Source organism: Bison bison, unplaced genomic scaffold, assembly GCF_000754665.1.
Source record: "Bison bison bison isolate TAMUID 2011002044 unplaced genomic scaffold, Bison_UMD1.0 scf7180017864033, whole genome shotgun sequence".
NCBI classification, from domain to species: domain Eukaryota; kingdom Metazoa; phylum Chordata; class Mammalia; order Artiodactyla; family Bovidae; genus Bison; species Bison bison.
In genome coordinates this window covers 1,086,150-1,092,769 of record NW_011494605.1, presented here as the reverse complement: position 1 = coordinate 1,092,769, position 6,620 = coordinate 1,086,150, and the positions used below count along the sequence as shown (strand labels likewise).

Sequence of the window (6,620 nt, the reverse complement as noted above, 5' to 3'; positions counted from 1 at the left end):
TCGATATAAGTTTATTATTAAGCACCCACTTGGCACCTGGAGTGTTTCATATGCTGGGGACACATCAATAAAGAGAAGAACAGCTCTGCTATCATTGAGCTTCTGCTGCAGCAGGGGACATAGAAAATAAACAGGGAAATACAAAAAGTCACTTATATAGGGATGATTGCTGCAAAGACAATAAACGGCTGACATAGGGAGGTTACTCTGGAGAGAATAGTCAGGGAAGATCTCTCTAGGAAGTGATTTGAGCCAAGACCTGAATTATGAAAACAGTCGACTGTGAGAGAGAGGCTGGGGTTGGGGAGCCTGGCAGGGACAGATGAAGGCATTCCTAAATAACCCCGGTTTGTTCAGGAACAAAAAGGCGGTCGCTGTGGCTGGAACATGGGGAAAAGGTGGGGAATGGATGATGTGACAGTAGAGAGATAGGCAGGGGAGGCGATGTCAACCACAGTACGGATCGCAGTGGACAGCCATCAAGGGTCTTGAGCATGAATCAGGTCTGATCTATGATGCCTAAAAGATCACCCTGGCTGCTGCAGACAGAACAGCTTGTGGTAAGGAAAGATTAGAAGCAGGCAGACCAGTTAGGAGCCTATCGGAGTAGACCAGGCAGGAGATGATGGTGGCTTAGAGATGGGAGTTGGCAGTGCAGACAATAAAGAGTCAGGTTTGAGATATGTTTTGAAGATACAACTTCCCAGGATTGGGAGATGGAAAATCTGATGGAGAAGTATCACCTTCTTTGTTGGGTTGTGGGGTTAGAGAGAAGGATGAGGAGTTCTCCAGATAGAGAAAGAGAAAAGAACATTCCAGGCAGTATTTGTTAAAGATTCAGAAGCAAAAGAGTGGATGGTGCTTTCGGAATGATGGTTGTGAATGGTATGAACTAAGTTTTCAAAAATGACATGTAAGAAATAGGACAGATAAATCCATAAGGGTGTTGAGCATGGGAAGGGTTTAAGCTCCATTTCTTGTAGGTAATAGGGAGCTATTGAAGGTGCTAGCACATAAGAGTTGCTCAAAATACATTTACATAAGAACCACATGTAGGAGCCCCAGAATTGATGTACAGAAAATGCTTTCACAGGTATTTCATGGGACCCTGTAGAAACAGCACGGTGTTTGGCAACTGTAGATTCTTGTCTCTGCCTGCCAAAGGCAACTTGTGCCCAGACTGGGCTCTTTTCCAGGATGCAGTCTGCCTGTGAGTTCTCTGGGCACAAAGATACCTGTGAGACATAGCCAGGTGGCCAGAGGCAGGAAGACAAGCTATGCATCCCAACTAGCCTTCACTGTCCTTCTGGACCTCAGCAGCCCATGGCCAGCATTATCCAAATTAGGGCAAGCCCAATCCATGTACCTGTGGCATTTCTACCAGCCAGTACAAAGAGAAACTTCTGGATACAATTCCTCAGGGACATTCACGTATCACTCCAGCTTGCCCAAGATTTTAGAAAGACATCAATGTATTCCTTGCAGCCACAGTTCAGTCTCCAAGAAGTTGTTTGATGCTAGGCCAATACCTCGCTCTGGGCCTCAGTTTCCCTGTCCTGAAAGTGAAAAGAATGGCCTTAGTGACCCCACGTGCTCTCCATCCTTGGAACCCTGTTTACTTTTCTCCCTTCCTGTTCCCAACCCACTGGCATGTCTGCTCCTCACGCAGGGAACAAAGGCTCAGTGTTTGGACAGAGCCTGGTCCATGGTTGGTCTCAGTCCCGGGGGCCAAGAGGCCCAGTTGGATTTCATTGGAGGGAAATCAGAACCCTGTAAGGCCTGCCATGCCCATGCCTTCTGGAAAGTGTTTGCAAAGCCTGAATTCCTAACCCACACACTGGAGCAAGCCATCCTCCCTTTGAAACCTAAGCAAGTTTCAGGAAGAGCCATTTACCTGTCACGTGGTTTTCATAATTTCCCTGGCACCTTCGCTAATCATTGAAGTGGGTGTTGGCAGGTGGAGGGTGACCTCTAGGTCTGACGCGGACGTGCTGGACTGCAGCTCACTTGGAGGAGAAGAGCTGGAGCCGAGATCTTACAGGGCCCTCCTGAGGGTGTCCAGCTACAGGGATCTGCTCGTGAATATCGGGGGGTCCTGCAGAAGTCCAAGAAACAAGCTGAACTGCAGGAGGTGAAGTGGATGATGCCTTGGAAAATTGAGTCAGGTAGCATTTGTGAGGCCAGCCCATGGGGTGGAGGGAAGGGTGGAGGGTTGTGGTGCCGTCAGAAGATGCTGGCAGCTCAGGACTTGACAGGGATGTAAAGCACTGGGTAGATCTGTGTACTCTCGAAAATTATACTTCTTCATCTCTTCTCTCAACAGAGATTACTACGTGTTCTGTACCAGGCACTAGGGGTACAGGGCAGGGCATCCATCCAGTCCTTCCCTGCCCGGAAAGATGGACCAACAGGAGACGTGCCTTGTGGTTTCAACTGTAGACACTCAGAAGGGCAGATAAGCATGGCCCTGGGTGAGGGCCTTCTGGAGGTGGTGACATCTAGTTTCCAGATAAACTAGGTAAGGCCCGAAGAGAAATAATGGCTCCGGAGCGCTAGTGGAAAAAACTTGGACTTTGAACCAAACGGACCTAGTTTCAAGCTGACTCTCTAAACCTTTGTTTTCTCATCAGTAAAATGGAAACTATTATGACAATTTAGGAGATTAAATGAGTTAGGGAGGAAATATGCCTGGTTCAAAGTGGTGTCTCCTGAAATGGTTGGTTGGTAGAGGTCAGGGTTCAGGGGTTAATACAGAGTCTGGGGAGAAAGCCTCCAGTACTGCTTCCTCCTCAGCTTAAATGGACTCCTCCCACCTACCCCTGTGACCAAGGTTGGGGAGGTAGGCTCCGGGCCAGTATCCAGGTCCTGGTGGCCTCTTGCCCTGAGCTCCCTGAGGGTGTCAGTATAACAGGCTTCTGCGGGCCCAGTGAATTTCCACAAGTCAGGAGGGCCTCACTCTGAGGCTCACACCTCTGGAACTTGAGCTGTTGGCCAAGTTCAGGCAGTGCGAGGGGAAGGTAAGTGCTGTGTCGGCTGGATTTGGTGGGGAAATGGGCCTCCAGGGTAGGAAAGAAAAATAAAGAAAAGGATTCCTGCTGGAGCTTGCTTGTACAAACAGGGAGTTCTAAAGGTTCCCCTCCTGCCTCCGCTGCCCTAGGTCTTTACTGGAGAACTAGCTTCAGAATCTGGCCCAGCAAAGATCACTTCCTCCAGGAAGCCTTCTTGGATGGCCCAGTCCCTTTTGGGCTCTCATTCTTCTGACCTTGTGGATTTGAGTGTGGTTTTGAGTACTCACCCTCACAGGCCGAGTACTTGGTGCACAACCAGGCATATTTTGACTCAGATTGAAAGCTTCCACCAGAAAAGCAAAAGACAGAGAGGAGAAAATTCAATTCATTAAGCCCCTTACTATCTCACCCTAGGCTGTGCATTTTTTATGTCACCTCACTTAAATGTTGCAACCACCTTTCAAGGTAGGGATCACTCTCCATTTTATGTATGAAGAGCTGCTAAGTCACTTCAGTCGTGTCCGACTCTGTACGACCCCATAGATGGTGGCCCACTAGGCTCCCCCGTCCCTGGGATTCTCCAGGCAAGAACACTGGAGTGGGTTGCCATTTCCTTCTCCAATGCACGAAAGTGAAGTTGCTCAGTCATGTCTGACTCCTAGCGACCCCATGGACTGCAGCCTACCTGGCTCCTCCGTCCATGGGATTTTCCAGGCAAGAGTACTGGAATGGGTTGCCATTGTCTTCTCCAATAAATGAAGAGACTGAAGCTCAAAAAGTCTGAAGATGGGAAATGCAAGTCCACTGGACTCTGAAGTTTATTTAACTCTGGGTGGGATGGTGGGAGCAAGGGGGAGGGAAGTCCAAGTGAGAGGAGATATATGTATACATATAGCTGGTTCATTTCATTGTACAGCAGAAATTAACACAACATTGTAAAGCAGCAGTACTAAAAGAAAAAAAAACACAGTATCAACCCACTCTTTAAAATAGTAATACAAATTTTAATATCCAAAAAAAAGCAAGGTCCTCTGGAAAAAGTATGCACTTTGTGGAGAAAGGAGTTTAGGAAATGTTTTGTGAAGTATCCCTCTTGGATCTTCCAACCCACCCCCAATAGTATGTTCAAGGCTGTGAGAAGTCCTGCAGAGAAGATATCGGATTGACTTTACTTAGTCCAACACCCCCTGAGGGACACCTCAGTCCCATGACAGTTGTTAACATTCCTTGAGGCCCACGGGCACACACTTTGGGACATGCTGTCTAGGAAGCAAAGACCACCAAAGTGGGCAAACTCGGGAGCAAGTTCTCTGAGCTGAACTCGAAGCCTGAATTAGAACTGGGGCAGGGAGGAGGGGTGAAGAAGAAGGGCAAAGCTTCTGGGAGTGAGTACCATGAGGGTCTGGATGGGGAGGCCACAGCTTCAGGCGAAACCCAGAACCTAAGTACCCAAACTGTTAACACCTTTGACCACAGAAGTCTGTCTTTAAAGCCAGAAGCATGGAGAGACACTAGTCACGCTCTCAGGCATTGCAGGCAGGGGGCAGCAGTTGAAATGAGTAAGAGTCTGTCTCTGCTGTGTAAGGTTACAGGTAAAATGCAGCCCAAGGGGCTTCAGTCAAACTTCAGTCAGGTCAGCAGTAGAAGATCTAACTTGTCTCCTAAAATCACATGCATGGTCCTGCCACAGCACTTTGCTCCTGTTCCACACCCTGAGATGCCCTCCTTCCTGTTCAGCTCCATCTTCCCAGCGTCCACCAGGCAGCGCATCTGTCGAGAAGACCTTGAAGATGCCGTGCTCTCTGCCTTCTCTGGCATCAGGAAGCCCTGATGCATTTCTGCTCCTAAAGGAGACGCTGGTGACGTCCGAGACTTCTGATCAACAGCAGGACCTGAAATCTTGGTTAGAAGATGAGGCAAAGAAGTGGTCTGCTGAATTCTGCCCCAGACTGATCACCCCTGGAGTACTCTCCACTGGCTGACCACTGCACAGCCAGAAACACGGGTGTGTCCATGTGTGGATAGCCCATGTGGGAGACCCCTGGAAACTATCAGGTGAGGCACAGGTGAAGGAAAGAGGTTGGAGTTCATTTATAGATGGGAGTGCAACCCAAATCTTCAAGCAATACCTCACACCTGTCTAGAGCAGAGCATCTCCAAATGTGTCCCCGAACCAGCAGCATTGGCATCCCTTTGGAATAAGTTAGAAATACAAATTCTTGCACACCGCCCCTCCCAGACCAACTGAGTCAGGAGCTCAGAAAGGAGCCCAGTCAAGAGTTCTGATAAGGCCTCCTGGTGATGCTGAAGCACTCTAAATTTTGAGAACTGATGACCTGCAATTATTCTTGTTATAAGAATCACTCCTCTGGAAAACAGCGTTACTCTCCTTTGCTGTGCAAAGCAGCTCAGAGAGGACATTTGTTCCATCTGAGGATCCACAGCAGATAAACTGCAGACTGGGGCTCTCAGTCCAAGGCATTTTCAAGCCTCTTAGCAGCCAAGCAGAGCTGCGTATCTAAGGTAGTAAGAGTGCTGGTTGCCTTGGCCCCAGAGAAAGCCTTAATTGGCTCATTAATAGATGTGATTAGAAGGAATGGAGAAGCCTATATCTTTGAAGTCCCCAGGCTGTGATAGAAGCTCATGCAGGGAGCTTGCTGTAGCTAATTAAAGCTGAGCTGTGTTTCCTGTCAAGAGCCCAGAGTGTTCATGGCTTCAAGCGAGGAAGATCAAGCTTCCATTTCCATTCAGGGGTAATGGATAGAACCAGCAGAATGCAGAGGAGAAGAAAGGGCCTTGTAAAGGCACAGAGCCCCTGAGCCCTCTTCTGAAGTACATGCCCAAAGAGAAAATGCTGGCTTTAGGGGATCTGGGGGACCCCGGATTCCCCACAGAGACAACCCAGACTGTCATTGTCTTCATTCTTTTATTTTATGATTTTTGAGCATTTCAGCCTCTGGTCTCTAATTGCACCTGCTCAGGTGTGTGTGAATTGGAAGTGGTGAGGGAGGGCTAGGTGACAGTCCCGGTGATAACAGAATCTCAGGGGCTGTGAAGGTTCTGGTCCCAAAAGTCGTATCTATGATCAGCTTCCACTGCTATAACCAGGACTATTTGATCAATCACCTTTTCTCAAGTCCTTACTAAATGCCAGATACAAGCTGATAATGTTTTACAGGATCTCATACGATGCCCTCAGTGATCCTACAAAAGATGCAGGAGGCACAGGTACATTAGGTAAGTGACTTGCCTGAAGACAGAGCTGATTCAAAATCCCTTGTTCCTAACCAGTAAGATAATCAAAACTTCTCTACCCTTACATTTGAATCAGTTCTAATGAGGTGGATGAAACTGAAGCCTATTATACAGAGTGAAGTAAGCCAGAAAGAAAAACACCAATACAGTATACTAATGCATATATATGGAATTTAGAAAGATGGTAACAATAACCCTGTACATGAGACAGCAAAAGAGACACTGATGTATACAACAGTCTTATGGACTCTGTGGGAGAGGGAGAGGGTGGGAAGATCTGGGAGAATGACATTGAAACATGTATAATTTCATGTATGAAACGAGTCACCAGTCCAAGTTCAATGCACGATACTGGAT

At 47.8% G+C, this 6,620-nt stretch overlaps 1 long non-coding RNA gene across 2 annotated transcripts; it reads left to right on the top strand.

Annotated features, from left to right (window-relative positions):
• Positions 1-1,988: 1,988 nt before the first annotated feature.
• On the top strand, positions 1,989-6,394 carry LOC104984612. Of its 2 annotated transcripts, XR_824769.1 has the most exons (4): positions 1,989-2,165; positions 2,324-3,017; positions 4,699-5,063; positions 6,187-6,384. It is a non-coding gene; the product is annotated as an uncharacterized LOC104984612 (long non-coding RNA). The 2 variants fall into 2 exon arrangements; XR_824768.1 differs by having other exon boundaries at positions 4,699-6,394.
• Positions 6,395-6,620: the final 226 nt, after the last annotated feature.